Source organism: Pelodiscus sinensis, chromosome 2 (assembly GCF_049634645.1).
Source record: "Pelodiscus sinensis isolate JC-2024 chromosome 2, ASM4963464v1, whole genome shotgun sequence".
NCBI classification, from domain to species: Eukaryota; Metazoa; Chordata; order Testudines; family Trionychidae; genus Pelodiscus; species Pelodiscus sinensis.
Window position 1 is genome coordinate 30,757,507 of NC_134712.1, and position 26,071 is coordinate 30,783,577.

The window sequence follows — 26,071 nt, forward strand, 5'->3', positions numbered from 1 at the left end:
AATAAATGTCAGTTGGATACAATTTTATTGTCTATTAAGGAAGCTATTGCTCCTTGTTAAATCACTTGTTGAATTGTGGACAATTGAATTATAATCCATTATTACATGGAGAAAAATAAAAAATTATGGATATTTTGAATGAAACATATACAATATTTAACTTTTAATTGTGAACAGATCCTTCCTACTCATAAAATATACTATATAGAAGTTGTTTTCCTGAGTCTATTGTATAAGTATTTAAAAACTGAATTAATGTAATTCCATGTATAATTCTTATGTGTTGCAAATCATTTCAATACCAATATTCTTCAACAATGTTTATATTTAGACCTCACCAAATCAAACCCTGTATCTTCCTTTGTATATCTACATAGGGAGCAAATGTGAGGGGGGTGAAATACATGATTAAATGCTCACAGTTTCTGCTCCCTTGAAATTTCATCTAAAAGGTAGTATGACTTGTAAAACTTTAGTGTTTACCCAAATTTCAGGTAATGTTCAGCTTCTATCTATACAGTGCTACTTCATTAGACAAGTTGACTTCTTAGCAGCTAAATCTACAAAACCAGCATTTGTAATAAAAACACCTTTTAACATTTTTGAAAAATAATAAGTTTTAAAACTGTTTTCCAGTCAATTTTTATTACTAATAAAACAAATACAAAATTATGTTTTAAAGTTATTTAGAAAAACCCTTAAAACCAGATCCTTGACTGGTGTGAACATTGACTTCATCTTGCAATAAGTTGCTTGTCTTCTATCAAGTACATTTAAAGTTATGTAACAGCAAAATGCTTGCATCTGTATGAAAACAGTAGTCATGAGCAAAAGATAGATATATTAAGTGCCACAGCTTGTGGTGATCCAAACATAGCACTTTAATGCAATGATGTTTAGAAAATTGACCCAAACCCCAATATTTCATCCAAAAATTCATCCCACAAAGCAAAGCAATACCTGTGTCCATTAGACTATCTATGAAAAATGTTATTGGCTTGCATTACCTATGGAGTTTGTAAGGGGGAACGGGGTCTCATACCACAACTCTTCCCTACATAACACTCCAGACAAGTCCCTGAGAATTTCACACACAGAATGTGATCCAAAGTTTACTGTGTAATCAATGGAAGGACTCTCATTGACTTCAAAGGGAATCAGAGCCAGCACATGGTCCAGTTGCAGTACTGGGCACAGAACAGAAAAGTAACACTTCATAAATAGTAATGGAACACACATGTAAGAAGATAATATCACACCCCATACATATATGGACATAGAAGAACATATATAAACATTCATATCTTTCACTGATATACTTCTCTTTGACTATGTATTAAAGTTCACACACAAGGACAGATTAAATTCAGATCTCAGTAGCTCCACACAATTTCACTAAAATCAGTGTTTAATTGAATTTTATATTGGATTTTGCTTTAAGATCAACTAAGAGCAGAATTTAGCTGTATTAATGTAGAGTTCATGAAAATAGAGGAGAAACTCCTTCATTAAATCCATAACATGTTGCAAATTTCAATTGAGAGTGTTGGTCAAGTACCGACAGTCACCCTATGTTCTGACCAATAAAACATTCATCACTCTTTCATTTCTACTATGCAAGGAAATACAGAAATCAAGTGAAACAGCTTTTCCTTTAAATTTTCTACAGCTTCATACTGATGACAAGAACATCTTACACCTGTAAGTGACATTCTTCTTACAGTAACCTCTAGGCTATGTCTAGACTGCAAGCCTCTTTCGAAAGAGAGCATCTAGACTGCACGCGGAACTTTCGAAAGAGCAAGCCGCTTTTTCGAAAGAAAGCACCCAGTGAGTCTGGATGCTCTCTTTCGAAGAAGCCCTATTTACATTCAAGAACGCCTTCTTTCGAAAGAAAGAAGGCGTTCTTCCTCGTGAAATGAGGTTTACCGCCGTCGAAAGAAAAGCCGCGTTCTTTCGATTTTTCCCGAAAAAACCCCTGAGTCTGGGGACAGCCCTAGAGATGAACAGTGAGGTGCACTGCTATGCAGCTAAGAGCTAAAACTGTGAAGACATGAGAAAGGGCACAATCGTGGTTTTTAGTTATGTCCCAATTGTTACTTTGGAAATAAAACACCTGGACTAAGTCCAGACCTGATATTCAAATTAGCATAGTTACTGTTTATCTATTGTTGTATTTAAATAGATGGGAGTTACACCACAGATAAATTTGGCCTCCAAGTGTAAGTGACAAAGCACAAGCTACATTCTGTTTAATCTCAGACAGGTGTTAGAAAGAAGGCAAAATAGCAACATATTTATCAACAACTCTAGTTGGAATTTTTTACAAGTGATGTATTTCCCACTCCAGACAAAGCTATTTATTCCTGACACTTTGTCTATTACGAAAGATTCTCCTTCAGGAGTAAAAAAAAATCAACTTATGTTTTTCATCACCAATAAGAAGGGTCAGTCAAAGGAACTAATGGAAAAAATGTCTGACCTGCAAAGAATGCCCAGATTCAAAACAAGATTTGTTGGGAGCCAACAAATTAATGCATTTGTCCTCTTGGTAACTAAATTGGCCAAATTAAATATTTTTCTCATCATGCATCTTTCTTTTCTAACCTGTCAGTGTCCTAAAATTACAGTGTAAACCAAAGAAAATAGTTAATGTACAAAATATAATGCCATACTGTCAATCACAAATGGAATTTTTACCTTCATATTTACTGAATATTTTAGCCTTAATTTGCAGAAAAGTTATATTCTTAAAAGTGCTCACATCTGCAACACATCTTATTTTTCAATTTTAAATTTCCTCTGTCAACACCTTCTAAGCTCTTGTATATAGTCAACTGAAGACCACACAATCCACAGCTTTACTGATAAAAACTCAGCGCAAAAAGAATACACTATGCCTCAATACCTCACATTGCTTCAGGACGCATCCAATACTGTCAACCCAAGCATTCAAAATCATGGATTAGATTTCATAAAATCATAATATTAAATTAAAATCATATATTACATCTTTTCATAGAATCATAAGGGCTAGAAGAGACCTCAGGAGGTCATCGAGTCCAGCCTATTACCCAAAGCAGGACCAATCCCAACTAAATCATCCCAGCCAGGGCTTTGTCAAGCCAGTATTTAAAAACCTCTAGGAATGGAGATTCCACCACTTCCCTCAGTAACCCATTCCAGTACTCCACCACCCTCCTAGTGAAATAGGTTTTCCTAATATCCAACCAAGACCTCCCCCACTGTAACTTGAGATCATTGCTCCTTGTTCTGCCATCCGTCACTACTGTGAACGGCTTCTCTCCATTCTCTTTGGAACCTCCCTTCAGGAAGCTGAAGACTGCTATCAAATCCCCCCTCACTCTTCTCTTCCGCAGACTAAATAAGACCAAATCCCTCAGCTTCTTCTCAGAGGTCAAATGCTTCAGTCCCCTAATCATTTTGGTTGCCATCTGCTGGACCCTCTCCAATGCGTACACCCACCACAGAAAGGATGTGTATCAGAAATGGATGCAATATTCCAGATTTGGCCTCACTAGTGTCAAATAAAGGGGAATAATCACTTCTCTAGATCTGCTGGCAATGCTCCTCCTAATGCACCCTAATATGCTATTAGCCTTCCTGGCTACAAGGCACACTATTGACTCCTATTCTGCTTCTCATCCTATGTAATTCCCAGGTCATTTTCTGCTGAACTGCTACCCAGCCTGTAACAATGTTTGGGATTCTTCTGTCCCAAATGCAGGACTGCACTTGTCCTTGTTGAACCTCATCAGATTTCTTTTGGCCCAATCCTCTAATCTGTCCAGGTCACTCTAAATCCTATCTCTGCCCTCCAATGTATCCACCTCTCCCCCTAGCTTAGTGTCATCTGCAAACTCGCTAAGAGTGCAACCCATCCCCTCATCCAGGTCATTAATTAAGATGTTAAATAAAACCATCCCTAGAACCGATCCTTGGGGCACTACACTTGAAACTGACAGCCAAACAGACATCGAGCCATTGATCACTACCTGTTGGGCCCAACAATCTAGCCAGTTTCTATCCACTTTACAGTCCATTTATCCAATCCATATTTCTTTAACTTGATAGCAAGAATATTGTGGGAGACTATATCAACAGCTTTGCTAAAGTCAAGGTATATCACATCCACTGACTTCCCCATCTCCACAGAGCCAGTAACCTCATCATAGAAACTAATCAGATTGGTCAGTCACGATTTGCCTTTGGTGAATCCATGTTGACTATTCCTGATCACATTCTCCTCTTCCAAATGCTTCAGAATGGATTCCCTGAGGAAGGGCTGGCCCGAGCCCTTTTGGCACTCTGGGTTCGGGCGTGCGGTGCCGCCCCTGGGCGCAGGACACATGCGCAGGCCCGCTCCCCCCCCAGGGTGCGCGGGCCTGCCCCCAGGCTGCACGGCGCATGCGCTGCCCAGCCCAGCCCAGCCAGTGCTGCTGGCGCACGCGCCGGACCGTGCAGGACCCCGCAGCCGTGGGGGCAAGGGCACTGCTGGCAGGCACCGCGGGGCCGGCACTGCAGGTGCCAGGCGTGCGGCTCCTGATGGCAGCTGTAAGGGACACCGCCCCCTCTTACAGCTGCCATCAGGTGCCCCCTGTGGGTTGGCGCCCTGGGCAGCTGACCAGTTCGCCCATGCCTTCGTCCGGCCCTGCCTTGAGGATCCCCTCCATGACTTTTCTGGGAACTTAGGGTAAAGCTTAGGGTTACGTAATGGGGCTTCCCCAAAGGCGAACTCCCAGACAAACTCCCCTATTGGCTGCTGTTCTGTTTGCTCTGGCTGCCTTTCTATAAGCCTGCTGGGTAGGCCCGGCTGAAAGTCTTGCCTCTCATCCAATCCGCCCCTGAAAGCCCACCTAGAACAAAGCACTCCCTATTCACACTTTTCCAACTGCCACTCTTTTGAAACCACCAAACACACAGTCAAACAAATACTCACTGACAGACAAACACTTTGATACTCACCCCACTGGCTCACAACACAGCCCCCCAAAAGCCACACTTACCTGAGCTCCTCTCAGACATTTCCCAGGCAAACTCTCTTGTTGGCTGCTGCTCTGGTCACTGCTTTTGGATTACTTTTATTTCACTTTCATTTTCTGAAGCATTATGGTGCACTCCGGTTATGTTTTTAAGCTTTCCAACACAATAATAAATGCTTTAAAAATGACGACTGAGATTGCCATGTTTTCATATGACTCCTGCACCTTTGTCTTTAAGAAAAATTGCAAATATTGTAAGATTTACAACAAAATTCTGGTAACTAACAACACATAGAAGTCCGAGACCCAGATCATTAAGAGGTAGGTGCCTAAATACCTGGATAATATGAGCCCAAGTGATTAGATGGAACTTGACAAGACCTATCAAACAGGATCACACAGTTCAGGCATGGTCTATACTAAAAGATAGGTCAACACAGCTACATCTGTCAGTGGTGTGCAAAAACCCACACCAGTGACCAAAATAGCTATGTCAACCTACCCTTCAGTGTAGGTACAGCTATGCCAATGGAAGAATTTCAGTGAAAATGTAGGCTGCATCTATGCAACAGTGTTATGCTATCTTAGCTATGCCGAAGTAACTTGTACTAGTTTACTTGTACCTCCAGGCTTTCAAGGCCATGAAACAAAGCAAATTACAGTGTCAAGATTGTATAGTACTGTCACATTTAACTCTATTTCTCATTGCTAATGTTAAAAAAAGGGACTAGAAGACTTTAGCTGGGAATGCCGCTACTACCGCCAGACCACTGATAGGGCCCTCCCACCACTGATAGGGCCCTGGGTTGGGGACCGGTGGAGAGGGCGGGCCCGGGCCACCCTGCCCCTTATCCCCAAAGCCTGGAAAGAGACTGGACCATTTAAAGGACTAGACCCAAAGGCCATATTTCCCCTAAGTCAGGGGCACTGCACATTGGGACTAGGCCAGAAGGCCGTATTTCCCCTAAGACTGGGGCATCATTTTCTGGGGCCAGGCCGGGGAGGCCTGAAGTATGCCCCGAGCCCGGGTGATGCACCCCGACATGGGGGACACCCTTCGACACTCACCTACATGACCATTCTGGGAAAGAAGCTGAGAGGTGCAGGCAGGGAAAGAGGGTCACAGAAGCACAGCCATCAGTTAAGGTCTACCTTTCCATCCAAGCAAAAAACCCCTAAGGATATGTCTACACTGCAGCTGGGCAATTACTTCCCAGCCTGGGTGTCAGATTCAGGATAATCAGGTTTGAGCTAACATACCAAAAATGGCAGTGTGGACATTCTGGCTTGGCTCTCAAACCCACATGATTCTTAGGCCCAACATCCAGATTGCTATTTTTTAGCACAGTAATTTACGCTCCACAACTGAGGGGGTCTGTCTTCCTGGTCAGGAATGCTTGACTCCCAACAGCAGTGAAGACATAACCCAAAACACCCCATGTCATTGCCTCACAAACTCATTGTTGTCAAACACCCAACTCTCACACTGCTTTATTTAGGTTAACTATATAGACCAAGCCACATCCAGGACTGTGGATTTTACATGGAAAAATCAACAGGACATTCTAACTTGTCATTTTAAATTGAATTTTGAGCTTATGGGAGATAACTGTCCCAAAAGGTTGAAATCCTACATTTTTTCAAATGGAAGGATTACTGTTGCATTAGCAGTAGCTTGTTCATTGTCTCTTGCCAATGCTTTTCAATCCTGGCACAGAGGAACTAGCTCTGGGTTTTAGAGCTCATGCTATATCTACCCTAGACATTGATCTTAAAACGTCCCACAGTTGCTGCCAACATGGAGCAGCATCAAATGTCCATCCTGTGTGGCGAAACACTAACTTTAACTCCAATTCCAAAACGTAAGACTGTCACATAATATACTAAATTTCCTAGCTGTGATGTCTCAAACAATGCCTGACTGCTCTGGCACAGAGAAAAAGATTCAAAATGGCTAAAAATGTTTGAATCTCGGTAGCTTGTCTCCTCTCATCTCCACAAACTGCACTGAATCTTTCCCTTAGGTAATCAATAATTAATAAAGAGGTGGGGTGTAATCCAGTGACAACCTGATTATACTTGATTACACCTTCCCCTCTTTATTAGTTACACTGCAGGAAGAAGGCACTGCTTCCCTAAATGTGGGGTAGGCACAACAAAGACCTAATCTGGGGCGAGGCAATTGGCATGAACAGACCTCACAATTATTCTGCAGAGCCCCAGTTTTCATATTTTCAGAAGCAAGTCTCTAGCTCTTATAGGGGTGCTGGAACAATTTATGTAGTGGGGGCATTGAAAGCCATTGAACACAGCTGCGAACCTGGTATGTAATGGAAACCTCTCAAAGCCAGGGATGGCATCACCACTCTGAGCAACCCTAGGTCCAGCACCTATGAATTCATATGGTTGGGGTGGAGTGAATCCCTTCATAACAAGGAGTGTGAGTGATAAAGTGCTGTGGACCACCGTTTCAGTGCAGACAGCGTGAAACGACAGCTCTGAGCCCTAAACAATCCCATTCATGCCAGTCTGTCGGATGTCAGTGATGATGCTTCAGATGTTAATAATGTCAGTTACTTCACTGCTCAAAGGACTAGCCAGGGGGCACAGGAAATTAGGACGGATAGATATCTAACAGCATATGGTGGGGCAGCAGGAGGCGGCACAATTCATTTCATTTTCCTGAAGGGAGCTCAGCTTCCCAAAGTTTGGAAAATACTGTGAAGGGAATAGACACTATCATATTACTAAGGTGGCCAAACACCGAGTGGTAACAACAAAGAGTGAATACATGCAGCGGAGATAGTTCAGAAATAACCAATACACTGAAATCTGTTTGCCTTATGTGTTTGTCTAACAATTACAATTGTTCATGAGCAATTCACAAATTTAAAAAAGGACAAAACATAGCAAATCTGCCTATAACAAACTAGCTATATCTGCCACAAATAATTCCTTCCTTTCTTGGTGATTAACCCTTCAAAGATTTCAGGAGAATCATGTCCCATTTTAGTAATTTCTTAAAATATACATGTTTTGCCTTTAACTTTTCCTCCAAAAGTATCTGATCCAAAGTCTATTAAAACCAATGGAAGCAGCTGGTCAGCTCATAACACCCCAATTTCAGTAGTAAACAGAATGTCACAGGCAAAGAAATGTCATTCAGAGAATCTAAGGCATGTATTGCTTAAATATTAATGCTGAAGATATATATTTAAGGGATTGATTCTGAAGCCCCTTTGTCTTTGGTGCCTAGTAAATCATTTCATTTTAAGATTACTCAAGAATTTGGTCAGACACACTATTCACAGTTCAAGACATTTACACACAATAACTGGCCATTATGAAACCTAAAATCTCTAAATTAAATTATGAACAGTCTTTCAAATGGATAGTCAAAAGAGTTTAAAGGTTAATATTTTCCAATGGGATTCTCTCAGGGAAAGATTTTAACACCACATTTCTAAGCATTCCACTCAAATGTCAATATAAGTATCTTCACTGTATTATTTACGGAAGTGTTCTTTATCAATAGAAAGTGATGATTTTTTGTTTCCATGAGACAACATTAAACTGTCTGCTTTATCTTTATATTGAAAAAAATTCAGGCCTTGCTATTGTTCAAAGATGTAGGCAGAAGGGAGTTTTATATACCATAGGTGGAGAGAAGAGTCCAATACTCTAGATTTCTTTCTGAGTTTCTCAGGCCACATTGGTAGTCTGTATGTTTTTACTTTCATCCCAAGGGAGCTTATTCATGCTTTCCTAACCACCTACCAACTTTTGTTTGCACAGCAGTTTACTAACGGTAGTATAAAAAATATTATATTAAAGATAAAAGGATCCTAGGATGCGAGTAATGAGAATTGACTATTCCCACTGAATGCCCTTTTTTGACTTGAGTTCCGGGACAGGCTAAACAGAGTTTATTGAGAAACTATTTTTGAATCTTTATGCCTACAGTGGATCTACAGAGAGATCCCTACACCCAATAACCTTTACAAGTCTGCTTATAAGTGGTAAATTGGATCAAAGATATTTGGCCTGTTTCCTGGCTTTAATTTAAAAGATGCCTCCAGCTCTTTAATTTTTGCAATACTTTAATTTCACCTATTGGATAAAAGGTTATCCAAATCCAGGGTCTGATTGTGGACATAATGAACAGTCAATGACTTTCCCCTATGACTTTAATACAAGCATGACAGGGCCCCAGATTTATTTAGAAGATTGAGAACCTGACCAGGCAACTTTTACTACATATAAGTAATCCTTATTCTGTCAAGCAGTCAGTCAATGTAACTTCCATATGGCTACCTAAGTAAGGATGGCTCGGGTGCAAGGGTGTGTGGCTGAATTCTGAATAATAGGAATGCTGGGTTAACAGTACTTACCTAAACAGAATAATGAGTTGGCAGGCTGGCCATTATATTTTGATAGGGATATACTCACCCTGCCAATTTCCCACGCACATAACTGTATATAATGGCCATAGATATTAACTAAAAAAGACCAAACTCTCAGCAACAAAATGACCTCAGTTTACATTAGATATTTGACAAAACCCAAATTGCAACACCAGAGAAAAGCTATTTCCATTTGCAATCAGATTCTGATTTAAACTTATCTAAAACCTTGTTCATATGAAAGTAAAAAAATGGTTTCTAAGGTTAATTGGCAATCAAATCACACAGCTTTTGCATCTGTGTTTTCTTCAGCTGAAGATTTAAATGAAATGTTTAATGTGATTATACAGCTTCTTTATTAAAATCAGGACATTCAAATAATTCTTCCATTTCAGCCCATTAGGCTGTCTGCCAACCTTAAAACAGAATTATTCTCCTCCAACTATCACAGAAATTGGCAGCTTTATTAACTGTAGTCTAGGCATACAGAGCTTCTGAATTAAATGCAATCAGAATTAAGACTGGTGGTAAAAAGGCTCAGATTACCTCCCAACCAATTTTACTATACGTGATTTATAGCCAGTCTGAACAGTCCTTCTGACTAACCCCATGTCTGTGTACTTTACCACAAGGACTTGATCTGTCAGGAAGGATATTAGACAACTTTTTATTACCAGCTAAGACTAATGCTATAAACTTAGTGATTAAACAACCTGTACAGACTCATGTCTGGCCATTTCAGTCATCAAGTCACTCTGCCAGAGCTCCATTTTAAACTCTCTGCCTTGGATAAGAAGAAGAGTTACAAATAGTCTTTTCCATACAGTAGTGCTCACGCTGAAGAACTTTGCACAAGTTTCACCGTCTAACAGAGACTGATTTCAAGAATGCCCCCAATTTAGCCTAAATTTATAGTGGGGATTGTTCATATCACTGAAATTACTTATCACTATAACTGTGGCAGAGAGAGATCACAGAGTATGCATCCTATTCCCAAAGGCAAAACTTCCATTTACTTGACCGAGATCTCAACTTGAATTAGCATCTAAAATTGTTTTTTTTTACTTACTCTTTACAAAGGACAAGCATATAGCTACACAAGTTATTCCTTTACATTGAATTCAGAGGCACCAGAACAGGGATCTGCTCCCAACCCACTGTTTACTAGCTGTGAGGTCAAGCAAGAGAGGGAAGGAGGCAGAGAGGAATGAAAGGAAGATGGGGTTTTAGGGGAAGAGGTTGTCTGAAAGCTGTGCCTTGAGGAATGGGTGGTGCAGGGGCAGGGCTGTGGTTTAGGTGCCTATGGTCTTCCCCTGGTTTTAGGGCACTTCCACTAGCCTGAATGAATTGATGTTATTCCGAAATTACATAGCCTGTGTCTACACAACAAGTAGTTAATTTGACATAATGTTGAAATAATGTCGAGCTGGAGGACTTCTTACTTCGACTCCTGTAACACTCATTTTACGAGGAGTAAGGGAAGTCAGAGGAAGAGTGCTCTGACTTGGACTTACCACTGTGTAGTGAGCACCAGAAGTCTAAATAAGCTATTTGGAGTTAAGCTACGCTATTGACCTAGCTGAAATTGCATAGCTGATTTCATCTTTAGCTCTACTCTATAAACATGCCCTTAGAGGCACCTGCAGGGGTATTGAGTGTTCCCAGTTCACTGGATGGGGATTTAAGGGGGTTCTCTTTTGTGTTGTTAAGAGGAACCCTTAGATTTTGAACCCAAATCTTGCTGATGCCAATACCAAACCTGGCAGAATGACCACACATAGGATTATGAAAACTTTGAATAATTTCTGTAAACTGAATATGAGCTGTAGCAATTTAAAAAGGTCTTCCAGGATCTCTAGGCTTCTCTAGGTCTATTTTCCAAAATTTTCAGACTTTCTTAAAGATCTTAATGTTCTTCACATTGAAGTCAAAGGGAGATTTGCCACTGATTTTAATAAGGGCAAGATTAGGCCCAGAATACTAACTGAAGATTTGTTTCTTTAAGAGATTAATTATTTCATAGCAGCACTGTCTCAAGTGTGTTTTATCTGGCTAAATCATGCAGTCTGGATTGCACTTAAATATTTGTTTTTAATTGAACGAGGCCAAAATCATTTTGGATGACAATTCTTTCTAAATGAAAAGAACACAAAATCTTGTACAGATGTCTGTTAAAATCTGCTTTTTTAACCGTGATTTACAATTCATTTTCTAATTATTAACCATAACTATAATACTGTATATTTTTCAAGTGTAGTTGATTGTTGTGTTGTAACAGAGATTTTGTCCTTAGACTAAAATATCTTTGACCTAAGAAATGTTTGCAGCACACCATTAATAATTTTCTTATATATGACAGATTATTTCCTGCATTTGCTTTAGTTTGCATATGATACACTTTATATGGATGATTTATATTGAAACCTGTCATTCATGCACCACAACTGTGAAGATTGCACGCTTTATCACATGTTATCTGCAGCGCTGTTGTAGCTGTGTTTGTCCAGAAGATGAGAGAGACAAGACGAATGAGGTCATATCTTCTAATGGATCAACTTCTGTTAGTGAAAGAGATAAGTTGCCTACCTGCACAGAACTCTTTTTCAGACCTGGAAAAAGTAACAAGAGTGTAAATATATGTTAAAGGAGACTAGTTAAAGTGAAGCGGGCAAGTAACACCTCTGCAGTTATAGGACAAAGGAGGGCTAGTACATATTAAATTGACTATGGGACACTACTTTTATTGCTCATTATAATAATCTATAAACAACCCCTTTCTGGAATCTATGGGGATATAATTAAACAACTTTCACTTCATATTTAATATAAACCATATCAGTCATCATGAAATAAATATTTCCTGAACCTCTTTTGGATTAGAAACAATCCCCCAACTTTGTCAAATACATCATCAGCGGCAAGCTCTCCACAAACCAAGACACACCAATTCAAAGGCTATGTCTATATTGGCAACTGAACAACAAAAATGTCATTGTTCAAAGATGCTAAAAAAACCCTGAGGGCATGTCTACACTACAGTTATCTGAAAATAACTCCCCTTATTTTGAGGAGGACCACTAAGAGTGCCGTGTTGACCAGGAGCTGCAGCACAACATCTGGTAGCAGATGTCCTGGCACTAGGAGATGATGTGTGTGGTATACACCAATGCCATCAAGTGCCTGGTCACTATCATTGAGCAATCCAGCAGTTGCCCCTCCAGCATCCACTCTCCTCCAAGTCCCTCCAGTGCCCACCCCTGTCCCTGTCCCCCTGGCTTCTCTTTCTAGCCCCCCTCCTCAGGGCCGTTGAGGGCCATGCACATGAGGCAGTGGGACCTCTCGGGAAGCTGAGGCATCCCAATACACCCGAGGCAGGCACCAGTCATAGTCCTATCCTTAAGCACTTTCTCCACTCCCTTCTCCCCCTCCTCCCAGGATCTTTCTCCAGCCCTGTCCCAGTTATATATTCCTCAAATAAATGTAACAGAGTTTATAGTTTCAAACAAAATGTTTTTTTCTATTTGCTCTGCAGGGGAGGAAAGGCACCCAGAGGCTATGCAGAGGCCCCTTATAGGGAGACCCAGGGGAGAGAGTCACAGCAGGCCTTGGATGAAACTCTCCTTCAAGGCCTCCCAGATGCACACAGTCCCTGATGGACTTGCCAGATGGCAGAGGACTTAGCTGCTCAAAAGCCCTTGTGAACCGCTCAGCCTCTGCCCCCCACCATGTCCCCCTTGTTCTCAGACAGGCTGTGCAGGACACAGCAGGCCACCACCACATGGGGGATGTTCTGGTTGCCAAGGTGCAGGCACGTGAGAAGACACTGGAACCTCCCCTTGTGGTGGCTGAAGGGTCCCTCCACCATGATGCAGTACCTGCTGAGCCTAGCATTCAATTGTTCTTTGGTGGTGTCCAGGTGTCCTGTGTAGGCCTTCATTAGCCAGGGGAACAAGGGGTAGCCTGTGTTACCCACAATGTACATAAGTATGTCCATGTCCACGACCCTGATGTTGCAGTCGAGGGCAAAAAGTGCTGTTGTGCATCTTCTAAAACAGGCTGGAGTTCCTAAAGAAGGGGGCATTGTGTGCCTTCCTCAACTACCCAAAATTAATGCCAGTGAAGCGGCCGCGGTGGCCCACGAGGACCTGCAAGACTATTGAAAAGTACCCCTTCTGATTGATATAGTCAGAGGCTCTGTGGTTGGGGGCTCAGATGAGAATGTGGGTACCATCAATGCCTTCCCTGCAGCTGGGGAAGCCCAGGGCTGCAAAGCCGGTGATGATGGCATCCACGTTGACCAGGGTGATGCCCCTGCACAGCAAGATGGCTCTGGTGGCTCTCACCTGCTGGAGAATGAGAGAATCATGGAATCACAGGGTTTCCAGAGCCCTAGGGAGTTTTCCAGGACCAACCCCCAACTATCCCGTCCCCAGCAGGGCTTCCTGAAGATAGGACTGAAAAGCCTCCAGGGAGGGAGACTCCACCATTCTAGTGCTTCTTCATTCTCCCAGGACACTTGAAAGAGTGTTATACCTCCATGAGCACAGGCCCAATGGTCAATGTCTGCATGACAAACTGTTTCCCGACACAGCGGTAGCTGTCTGGCATGGTGAGCTTCCAAATAGCGATGGTGACCCGCTTCTAGAGAGGGATGGTGAGTCGCGTGCAGGTGTCCCATCACCAGAGGGCAGGGGTGAGCCACTCGCTGAACTCCAGGAAGGTGTTCTTCTGCATACAGAAGTTCTGAAGCCACTGCTAGTCATCCCACTGCTCCATGATGATCCAGTCCCACCAGTCAGAACTGGTGTCCCAGTGCCAGAAGCGGCAGTGCATGGTGTGCGGGGGGTAGGAGGATATGTGGTGCATGAGGAGTACCAGGGCTGGAATGAGGGGGGAATCACTCATCCAGGCTGGTCATTGTCCTCAAGCAGTGCAATGAAGGCAGCCTGTAGAAACTATGCAAGAGGTATAGCAGCAGGTCTAAGAGCTGGTCCAGCTCCATGGCAGAAGTGTTGTGGCGTCCGCAAGAGCAACCAGCGTACATGGTGTGGAGTTTGCTGCCCCTCAAGAATGTAGGCAAAGTTGAAGAGTCTGAGCCACAGCTGTAGAGGGGAGCCCCTTTAAGCACAAGCCTCAAATAGCCTCGGGCAGCAGCTACAGGAAGTGAATGCTGTCCTGATGCCCTGCCTGGAGTCCTTGATTCAGGCTCCAATGAGTTTAGAAGTACTATTTTGATATTGCTCTGTGCTATTTCAATGGAGCTTTGTAGTGCTGACATGTTATTTCAAAATAGTTATTTGGGGAGTTATTTTGAAATAACATATTTTTTAAACAACCTTGTAGTGTAGACATAGCCCAATAGACAAAAGTTTTACCTCAGCAAGTGCCAGTACGAACAACTCATTATGCTGAACAATCTGTTCCACCTTGTATAAGCTGTGAAACTCTGAGTAGCTTTCCATGATCCAAAGAGCTTTGTATAAGTTCAAAAGCTTCTCTTTTCCACCAACAGAAGTTGGTCAAATAAAAGGTCCGTCTTGTGTCTCTAATATCCTGTGACCAACATGCTTGCAACAACACTCCAAACAATATATGGATTATATAGACTGGAAATTACTTGAAAAAATTCTTGCAGGTAATTCCAGATTCTTTAGACTGTTCCTTCAGAAGTTTATTTTATTGTGTTATATAATACATAAAAAAGTATCTTTCTGTGTGTGTTTTAAAGATACTACCTTGAGAAATCAGTACCCCCCCTTGGTGAAATTTAAAATAACCAGTTACCATTTTATTGCTTTAGGCCTCTGAAGCCAATAGACAGATTCCTATCAATTTGCTGTATTGTATATTTGGACAATCCCAGTGAAAGTTTATATCACCATTTTGTAGGGAAAAAAATCAAAATAGCTTCATGCAAATGGAGTTGTGATGATGTTGAAAGGGATGTAGTCTAGACACAACCTCACTGACATTGAATGGGGATTATGCACCTACATCCCTTAAGTATCTTTGAAAACCTCAGCTTCTAGCAGTAATGCCCCATTTCACCATGCAGCCTGTGATCTAGATGCAAAAATCAATTTTGTTCTGGAAAAAAATCCTCTTAAATGTAAACATGTACATATTTACATGTCTCCTTTATCGCAGAAAATTACACCTATAATATTCAGTGCACAAGGAGTAGAAGTGCCCTCTGTTGTGTGATTGTCTATAGGTGCTCCCTAGCCCATAGGAAACAATCTATAATTAGCATCTTGTCACGTGTAGTGGATAGAAAGGGACTTCCTTGCACGCACATACAGAATTGATTTTTTAGATCAAATAAAATTTGAAAAAAATCATATTCAATCGTCTTTACTCCTTTACAGTTTTACTATATGAATATTTTAACCTCTTTGCTGTCACTTAACTGAAGCTTTTAGTGTATATGTTGACTGGAGAGTATCTTTAGTAGAATGAGGCAGGGTATTGGTTTTGTTGGCTCCCTGCCACAAAAACCCACAATCCTTCCCAATTACAGGTTGGTTTGTGGTTGTAGCTGAATCTTTCACAGTTTTACTCTAGAGATCATAGTAGTTCAAGTCAGAGATGCCAAAATATTTTGGCTATGATAAATCACAGTGACCCTTTTAATGGGAGCAAAGTTCATTATTTAGTATAAACAAGTAATTTTTGATTATAGGAGGGTATTAATAATAGACTTAAATGCAGTGAGGAGACAAAGTACAGTTGGTTTATAAAAGGATAGCCATGTCCTAAAAATTCTTGAAGCAACACCATACTGGTGAATCAGAGTTTTGCCTCAGAGCAGGATAAAACTCCTAAAGAGAGTGGGAACAAAAAGTTGCGGTGATCATATAAACTTTGAGATGGCCCAGTAAAAGATATTGTTTTTAAGCACAATGTGAACCTTTGTAAGTATTGAAAGTAGCTATTTCATTCTGGGAAGGATGTTTGCATCCAAAAATATCTGCTCTCTGGACTCTTCAAATTATTCTTGAACATGAATCTAATTTTGCAGATAAATTCATTAATATTAATAATAAACTAACATTTGTAAACTTAATATACCTTCCAAGATTTTGTCCAAATGACAGTAATTAATGAAAGAAATGTGCAAGTGCATATATCACTTAATCAACAGTTTAATAAATAAACAGTTTACATACCAACCAAATTTAGATTTGTCTTCAGGGTACTAATATACAACAATGTTGGATCATCACTGCTAAACCAAAATGGTCTATAGTTTTTAGAGCCATATTTATAAAGGGCATGTAGTCATTTACACTGAGGCTAAGTCTACATTGGCAAGATTTTGCGCAAATACTTTTAACACAAGAGTTTTTGTGTTAAAGTATTTGCTCAAGAGAGCATTTACACTGGCAAATGCATTTGCACAAGAGATGTGCTTTTGCGCAAAAGCATCCGTGCCAGTGTAGATGCTTTCTTGCGCAAGAAAGCTCCGATGGGCCATTTTAGCAATCGGGCTTTCTTGCGCAAGAAATTCATGTTGTCTGTCTACATTGGCCTCTTGCGAAAAGAACAGTTGGGCAAGAGGGCTTATTCCTGAGCGGGAGCATCATAGTTCTTGCACAAGAAGCACTGATTTCACACATTAGAACGTCAGTGTTCTTGTGCAAGAACTCCCTGCCAGTGTAGACAGGCAGCATGTTTTTGCGCAAAAGCAATTGTGCAAAATCATGCCAATGTAGACAGAGCCTGAGTTTTCTTGGACTTTGGAATACAAAATAATCATCACACCCATCTGTATAGCTCAGTAAGCTCCTTCGTCTTTGAAACCATAAAAATTCTTAAATATAAAAGGAACCATTTTTCCATAGTGCAGAGGTGGACAAACACTGGCCTGTGTGCTGAATCCAGTTCACCAGGATTAGTCCCTGGGAGGCTGCCACTGCTATGTTTACCTGAACCTCCACAGGTACAAGAGATTGAGGCTCCCATTGGGCACAGATTGCTGTTCCCGGCCAATGGGACCTGCAGGAAGTGATGTCCTGCACTACTTCCTGCAGCTTCCATTGGCTGGAAATAGCGATCTGCCACCAACAGGAGCTGCAACTGCCCATATCTGCAGAGGCACAGGTAAACATAGAGGTGGCTGAAACCCACCTGATAACACCCAACCCTTTACTTCAGCTGCAAACCTATCCTCTATGAAAAAAAATCTGTTACTGAGACTGTATAGCTGTCAAGTGGATTGTTGACTTTTTCTGCTTTTATGGTCTTTTGCTTTTACCAACCACAGGAAGTTCGTACTGCTACTCATGAAGGGTAAATATGACTCACTGCACAATCCTTTTGTATTTGGTTCTAGAGTTCTACATACGTGTGTTGTCACATTACATACTGCACTAGTGGGAGGTGGTCAGATACTATTGTGATGAGCAAAGACTAAAAACCTATTTAGAATATGATTCTACAGTAAGTGCAGTCGATGCCAGTAAAGGAGTTATGAGTACACTTCATCCCTGGGGATATCAAGAAAGAGTTAACTAACTTCTCTACAGAACACCACAGCTAGCTGGCCCTGTTGGGAAGTTTTGCAAAGCATTAGGATGAGATTAGCTGTGAAGAGGATTAATCACCCTCTCCAATCTCCTTCAAAAGGCAGCAGAGGGATGGACTGGGTGATGGGGCAGTGAAGGAACCAAAAATGCAACCATACTGCTGACACTTAACATTAAAAAGATTGTAAAGCAGTTTTTAAACTAAGGGCTGGGGGAAAGCCAATGGGTGTGGAGGAAGACATGGTTCGGACAGAGACATTTCATAGGGGAGGGTCTATTAATAGAGATTCTCTATGTTTTGGACAGGAGGACTAGAGGAAGTATGGGTCAGATCAGATGAGACACAATCAAATGAAAAAAAAAGTCCAACATAAGGAAATGGCAGATGGATTAATAGTGACAATTTTAAAGTGCTTATACACAAATGCTAGAAGTCTAAATAATATGATGGGTGAACTAGAGGGCTTAGTTTTAAAGGAGGATACTCCACAGAAACTTGGTGGAATGAGGACAATCAATGGGACACAGTCATATCAGGGTGCAAAATATATCAGAAGGACAGAACAGGTCATGCTGATGAGGGAGTGGCACTCTATGTGAAAAAAAATGTTGAATCAAATGAAGTAAACATCTTAAATGAGCCAAAATGTTTCATAGAATCTCTATGGATAGTAATTCTATGGTCCAATCATAAGAATATATCAGGAGGGATATATTATCAACCACCTGATCAAGACAGTGATTGATGGTATCAGGGGATGGAGGTATCTGAAATTCCTTTGACCATATGTAATCACATAAGATATTACATTTGCATTAGTAGCAGCCAAAAATTATCATTAACCCTCTTGCCTTTCCAAAGCAGCTGGGTCTGGAAGTGATGTCTAAGTATTTCTAAGTATGTCTAAGTTCATTTATTCAATGTACATAGTCCACATTTACAAAAGTAAACCCAACTTCCTGTAATTAATATTGCAGACTTGCACTATCATACAGTCTTGTATGCAGGGAGTATTCCTCCATAGTCTCACATTGGTCAGCTATGTGGCTAACAGCCCATATATAATGTGTGATAGATAATGACAAAATTATACTCCGTGTCTTAAAGTTGTTGGATGATTTTCAGTGTGAATTCACGATTGAAGTTATGAAAACAAGATTTAGATTCTAAACATCAATTTTCCAATGCCTTATGATCAACAATTTCAGTGTTTTTCTTCTGATTGTAAGAAGTTGTACTTATTTCTATACCTAACCAATTTTTAATGCCAATATATGCCCTCATTTACAGCACATGTTATTTTTCTTGTATTTCTCTGCCTAAAATACTTATTTTATTAGCAAAATATTAATGTGGGTAATAGCTTTCTGTAACAATGTAGATTAACCTATTTAGATCATACTTAAAATGTAGAACCATCTTGTCAGCTGAAAAAAAGACTGAATATGTCCAACTGACTGAATTCTTTACAGTAAGTGTAATGGACTTGTTCAGATATGGAATATAAATCCTAAGATTTGGCATCCATTATAACAGTTCTTGTTATTGTTTAGACTTCCCACTCCAGAGACTAGTGCTTAATTATGTCCTGCTTAGGCCATAAGTGTGCATGAGTTCCTGATTTAGCTTGGAGACTGAAAAGACTATCAATTCTCTCCTTTGCCAAATTCACCCAGTGTGCACTTATATGACGGCGTCATTATACTCTCTAGCCATTTGTCAGCACCTCAAGTTCACCTTTTGATTTGGCAGTATGTACATCTAACTAGCAGGGTTAATGCAGGTCAAGAGTGAAACACGGGTACAGAATTACAAAGATTGCACAGCATCTGTTAGCATTATACCTTGCGTTAGCCAGTGCTGATTTTTTTTGTTTTATTTTGTTTTGGTTTTTGCTTTCAAAAAGCACTAAACTCACAAAGAACATTTTTATGAAATGAGGAAAAAAATGTGAAACTTTTTAAAATGTAAAACTTTTTAAACATTTCTTGTAACTATTTCATTTCTAAGGGTATGTTTAAACTGCATGGCTATTTTGGGATACAAGCCACCTGTTATTTGAAAATATGTTTTGAAATAATGGGCGTGCTATTGTGGCATCCGGGTAACCCTTGTTCCACCAGGGTTAAGAGATGTCTCGAAATAGCACATTATTTCAAAATTTGGTGCTGTGGAGATGCTCCAAATTTCAAATTTCAAAATAGATTTGAAATAATATATGCAACTTACATAGCACAAATTGTGTATCTTATTTTGTGTTTAGGATGCTGTGTAGATGCACCTTAAGTGTTTAAGGTAATTGGAATATTTCACACACAAAAAACTCCCACAAAATCAAATTTACACCAGTTAAGGAGGAGACACTGTATCAGAAATTAGATACTAACATGCATTTTAGTGGAGGAATAACTAATGCTCAGCTATATTTATTGTACTTAATGAAAACATTTCTCACTAAGGATTTTGAGTCTTAACTTGGCCCACATTTTACTCCATATGGTCCGTCTTTTTCTCATATTAAGTCAGCTCTTCTGGTTATGTACATTATCTAAATTACTTCATTCTCACATACTTTATATTTCTCAGAATTTAAGGAATGATGTTTTGGACCATTTGACTATGATGATATGAAGTAGATGCTTAGGTCTTGAAGAGATGCACGCTCATTTTTCAATGCTGGCTACATTTATTATCTATTTTCCTTATGAATTTTTTCCGTTCCAATATACCGTTACACGCTCGAATACTCCCTACAGTTTGGAAATTGGCAATGCATGGTATTACAGTCTGTAGTCTAATGTCATACTAGACTCTCAAATAGTTCCTCTGTCCTAACCATTTATTACAAACATAGGCATGTGCAGCATATTTCATTAGAGTGTACACCCAGGGAATTTTTTTTAAAGGCAAATATTTATTGAATACTCGATCATAAAGGACATTATTTTTATTCATCAAACAAACTAAAGAAACTAAAACTTAACTCAACTTAATTTTTTTAAAATTAACAACTAAACTTTACTTAAAAATACAAACTTAAGTATGGGATATTGTACTTCTTAGTTTGTTTTTTACATGTGCAATTCGGTGCTCATTGCATAATACAGCAATCCATACTTTAAGGCTGTGTCTACATTGGCATGATTTTGCACAAAAGCGGCTGTTTTTGAACAAAAACATGCTGCCTGTCTACACTGGCGGGGAGTTCTTGCGCAAGAACACTGATGTTCTAATGTGTGAAATCAGTGCTTCCTGAGCAAGAACTATGATGCTCCCGCTCAGAAATAAGCCCTCTTGTGCAACTGTTCTTGCGCAAGAGGCCAGTGTAGACAGGCAACATGAATTTCTTGCACAAGAAAGCCCGATGGCTAAAATGGCCATCGGAGCTTTCTTGCACAAGAGAGCGTCTACACTGGCATGGATGCTTTTGCGCAAAAGCACATGCCAGTGTAGATGCTCTCTTGCGCAAATACTTTAACGCAAAAACTCTTACGTTAAAAGTATTTGCGCAAAATCTTGCCAATGTAGATGTAGCCTAAAACTAAAAGAGCATATCATGCAATTTAATTAAAATGCAAAGCGACTTTTTTGAGACATTATAGGGTTACCAGGTAGTCTTAAAAAAATACCGGACACACACTTTATGGGGGGGGGCCAGCCGGGAGGGGAGCAGGGCTGGCTGGGAGGAAGAGAGGGGGGCTGGGTAGCAAAGCTGGCAGGGGGGGAGGGGGCGGGAGCTGGCCAGGAGAGATCGGGGGGTGGCCGACAGTAAGCAGAGCTGGTCAGTGGGAGGAGGGAGTCGGGCAGAGCGGAGCTGGCTGGGGGAGCTCAGGAGGAGGAGGGAGAACTGGCTGCCGGAAGCAGCTCTGGAGGGGGAGTGCAGCAGGGCTGGCCATGGAAAATCGGGAGGAGGAACTGGCTGGTGGGAGGTAGAGCTGGTGGCGGGGGCGGAGGTTGGGTACAGTGGGGCTGGCTGGGGGAGATCGGCAGAGGAGGGGAGAACTGGCCGCTGGAAGCAGGGCTGGTGGCAGGTGCAGGAGGACTGGCTGGGGAAGATCAGGAGGAGAAGTGGGGAAAACTAACCGGCCAGGCAGGAGCTGGGGAGGAGAGAGGAGGAGTGTATCAGTCGGTGGGGAGTGGGACTGACTCAGGCAGTACAGATCCCAGGGCGCTTCCGCCCCCCACTTGGTCCAGGCGAAGTGCGAGTCAGTCCGACTGCAGCTCCACCACGCGCTTGCCCAGCACGCAGGAGCACAGGAGCACAGTCCCCTCCTCCTCCTCACACGCAACCGGGGTCTCAGCGCCAATTGCACCCTGCCTCCCAGACACTCCCCCTGCCAGGCTTGCAGGCGCCCAGTCAGAAAACCAGAAAATACCTGACATTGCACATGTCCGGTATTTTCGGGAATTTTTACTGTACAGAGCCCCAAAAAACCAGACGTCTGGTAGAAAACAGGATACCTGGCAACCCTAAGACATTAGTGTGTGACTGGTCACACCCGGCACACCCCGTACACACGTCAGTGATTACAAACAGTACAGGGCACTGAATTATCTGCTGTGGTAATATGCACGCATGACAACTGTGATTCAGAATGCCCATTGATTGACAGCCAACAGCAGCACAACATTATAGGGGCTGGAGGACTCAGGAGGAAGGGGAAGTGCAGCCACGCAGCCAGCTGCAGGAGAGAAGTCAAAGTGTGGCTTTTTCCTGCCAGCTGTGTAGCTTGTGGGATCTCCATCTCCCGCCACAGGCAGCCGGGGCCAGAGGTCCTCCTGACCCTGCAGGCAGCCACCACTCACCAGGTGGCAGCCAGCAGCACAAACACAGGCTGGAAGGCTTCAGAGGAACACTGGGTACCCACACAGCTTTCCCGCTTCAAAGTGCCACTTTTCTCTAGCCGGCTGTGCAGCTGCCCCACGCTCCTCTGGAGCCTTTCAGCACGTAATCACGCTACTCACCCATCCTGCCAGCTCTCTTGATGGAGCTGTCTGCAGGTGAGACTCCTTGCTCTTCTTCCCCACCCCGAGCCATCTCTGCAGAGGGACTGCTCCCTCCCCTCCCCCACCCCACTCCTCACGGAGCGGCTGCTTCCTGTGTGGACTGGGGTGTGCTGGACCCAGTGCTGGACTACCCATCCCTGAGGGCCCCGTGTCACTGGGGGGACCCTGTGACAGGGCACAGTATGTTTAATAGTAAATCTGCCCCTGGATCTATGGCATCTGCTTGAATCCTAAACCATGATTACAAAATAAACATCTACTGTAGAAACTGAACTATTAGAACTCCAGGATGGCCAGGCCTTACAGATGATGCATAAATCACAGTCTTGACTTCTGGAAGCACCTGCCAGGAATGAAGTACCTTCCACTAGTGCTAAGATAATTTTTGGCAGTATATACACTGTTGTGAATACTCTACAGTGACACTGATAAAATCAAAACATCATGCAGTCCTTATAAATTAACATCTAAATGAGCTCCCCTGTACCATCCTGACAACATATCCAAAGATTTACAACTGAGATGGAGACCCACAAAACCTCTAGCTCTACAATTAATTAGCCATGATACTGTAAGTAGGAAGCTTATATTGTTAAGAATACATGCGCAAACATTGTGGCGCTCAAACTTCTGAAGTTCACGTGCAGCTCAAAGGTTCAGTAAGTTTGGCCACTCTGCTATAGTACATTATGGTTTATAAATCCCAGTACATCAATGTTCCAAGAATTATTCAAATGTAGTTTCATAGAATTAATAAGGAAATCTCTTTTGTCAACTCTCACAAACTATTTCTGAATTTTTTCAAAATTTGGATTGAATTGAAGGATTCCTATCTCCTCCCAAGTTTTGATTTCGAAAAAACCCAAAACACAGTTCTCCACACACAACCCAATTGTTTGTTTGACTAGCCAAACAACTTAAACCTTTAAATAAATCTAGCCTAACAGTGATTCCAATGATCCTCTTGTCTACTGCTTTATATATAGCTAGCTCCAAATAATGCACTCAGGTGCATTTCCAATGCATTTATTCTCACTCAAATTCTCTGCAAGAGCTCTTTACAATTTCAGAAAGGGACAGGTAGCAGAACTCTTTTAAAGGTTCCAACAGAAGATTTAAAGACATTTAGAAATATTACCCATTTTCAGGAAATATTCTTCATTTGCTATATTGAGTTCATTTGTTTAAATAATTCAAATGGGAGTCAAAGAAAAAAAATATTTAAATTAATGAGCCTCATTCTGCTCTCACACAAGTTTTATGCTCTTGTAACTTCATTAGTTTCAGTGGAGTTGCTGCCAGTTCATATCAATGTAAATGAGATTAGAATCCAGCACCAAGATTTTTAATTTTAATCCTTCTTCTAAAAGGGAGAAGGATTTATGGAAGAAACAGATATAAACAGAAAACAATACACTACTTCAGGCTCTGTCCTCTTCCATACTATTTTCCTTATTTTCCTTTTCCATTAACAGTTTAACTCATCAGTAATGAATGAAGAGATTGAATCAAAAACAAAAAGAGAGGTTATCTCATCAATGCAAAGAGAGAGATGCACAGACAGGTATTGGATAAAATATTACCAGAGAATGGATAATAGCAGCAGGATATATTAAGTGTTTAGCAGTTGGACACAGTGCCTACCACTTTAAGAGCCATTTTTTTGGTATGTTAGTATCAGTAATTATTGTATGACAAGTTCTCATTCTGTAATATTTTCATCACCAGAGAAAACTGATAAAGGCAGAATGGAAAATACCTGATTTTGTTATGCTTTTTATATGATCAATTTGTGATTGAATGTAGTTTTAACATCTGCGGTAGAGAGATCTAAACAGCACTAACCAGAGCTATCCTTCTCACAAGCAAACGCTATTGAAGCTAAATATCTAACTCTTGCCAAATGTGCTGTGATTTTATGTTACAGATAGATATCCCACAAGAACTAGTATAAGACTATCAATACTATGTCACTTTGAACTAAGACATAAGCCAGACTGGAATCAGCATCCGTGCCATTCAACCTCACAGTTAGCCAACATCTATAACCACCAGTACCTACAGTAATGTACCCAAGTTGTTAGCAATTTTTTATACATGGAATATATCCATATCATTTTATAGATGTAGAAGGAAATTTATTTTTCAGAATGTGATTTCTTATCTGAGGTAGTGGCTAAGGCAAAGGACACTATCCAAACCTTCCTGAAACCTGGAGTAAGCCAGGTTTGCACTTGAGAAATCCTAGTTGTTTTAGAAGTAAAGGAGACACACACACCAGACTGATTTTAAATCTATCAGAAAACAGACATGTTGCATTTGGATATTAGCTTCAAACAAAAGAGAAATTAATCATTGTCTGATGGACTTTAAAATCACAATCTGAACAGGCTCCTCCATTACCACCTTAACAATTTCAAGTAGATTTCCAAAGATTAACGACCAGAATGGAGACCCACCAATCTTCTAGCTCTAGCAGTAATTAGCCATTATACTATAAGTAGCATGTGCTACAAAGAGTTTGATTGCTCAGTTGTGGAACTAGTAAAGGTGAGATTTTTGAAATTTTGAACCTTACTTTAGAAATACAAACAGCCTGGATACACTCTCTAGTTTGCAGCCAGTCACCTGTCACATGAGGCTATGCCAGTCAGGAGCTGATGACACCTCTGGCCACAGCTCCCCTCTCTTGCTGTTGGTTCAAGTTCTCCACAGGGTGCCATACACAAGCAATGTAATGAACACTGAATAACAGGAAGATTAAGTAAAACACACAAGACAACAGAGATGCAAAAAGTTCTCAAATTGACATGGGCAACCCCTCACATTGCTCAGACTCTTCTCAAGCCCCATGTAAGAAAATGGTGCAGAAGATAGTTCTATAGCAGATGATTATATATGGGGACACTGTGGCATATTGTTACCCCAAAATTTTAAGTTCTGATGTGTGATTTGCAAATGGAACATGGGGAGCTGCTCCCTGCAGTCTCCAGCTAGAGTAACTATTATCACAATTATCACAATTGTACAATTATCACTGAAGTCATATTTCCAATTTATGGATAACAGGATGTCTCGTAATATACTTTGTGCATTTGTAAATTTACATGACAAAAAATTGTCTAGAAA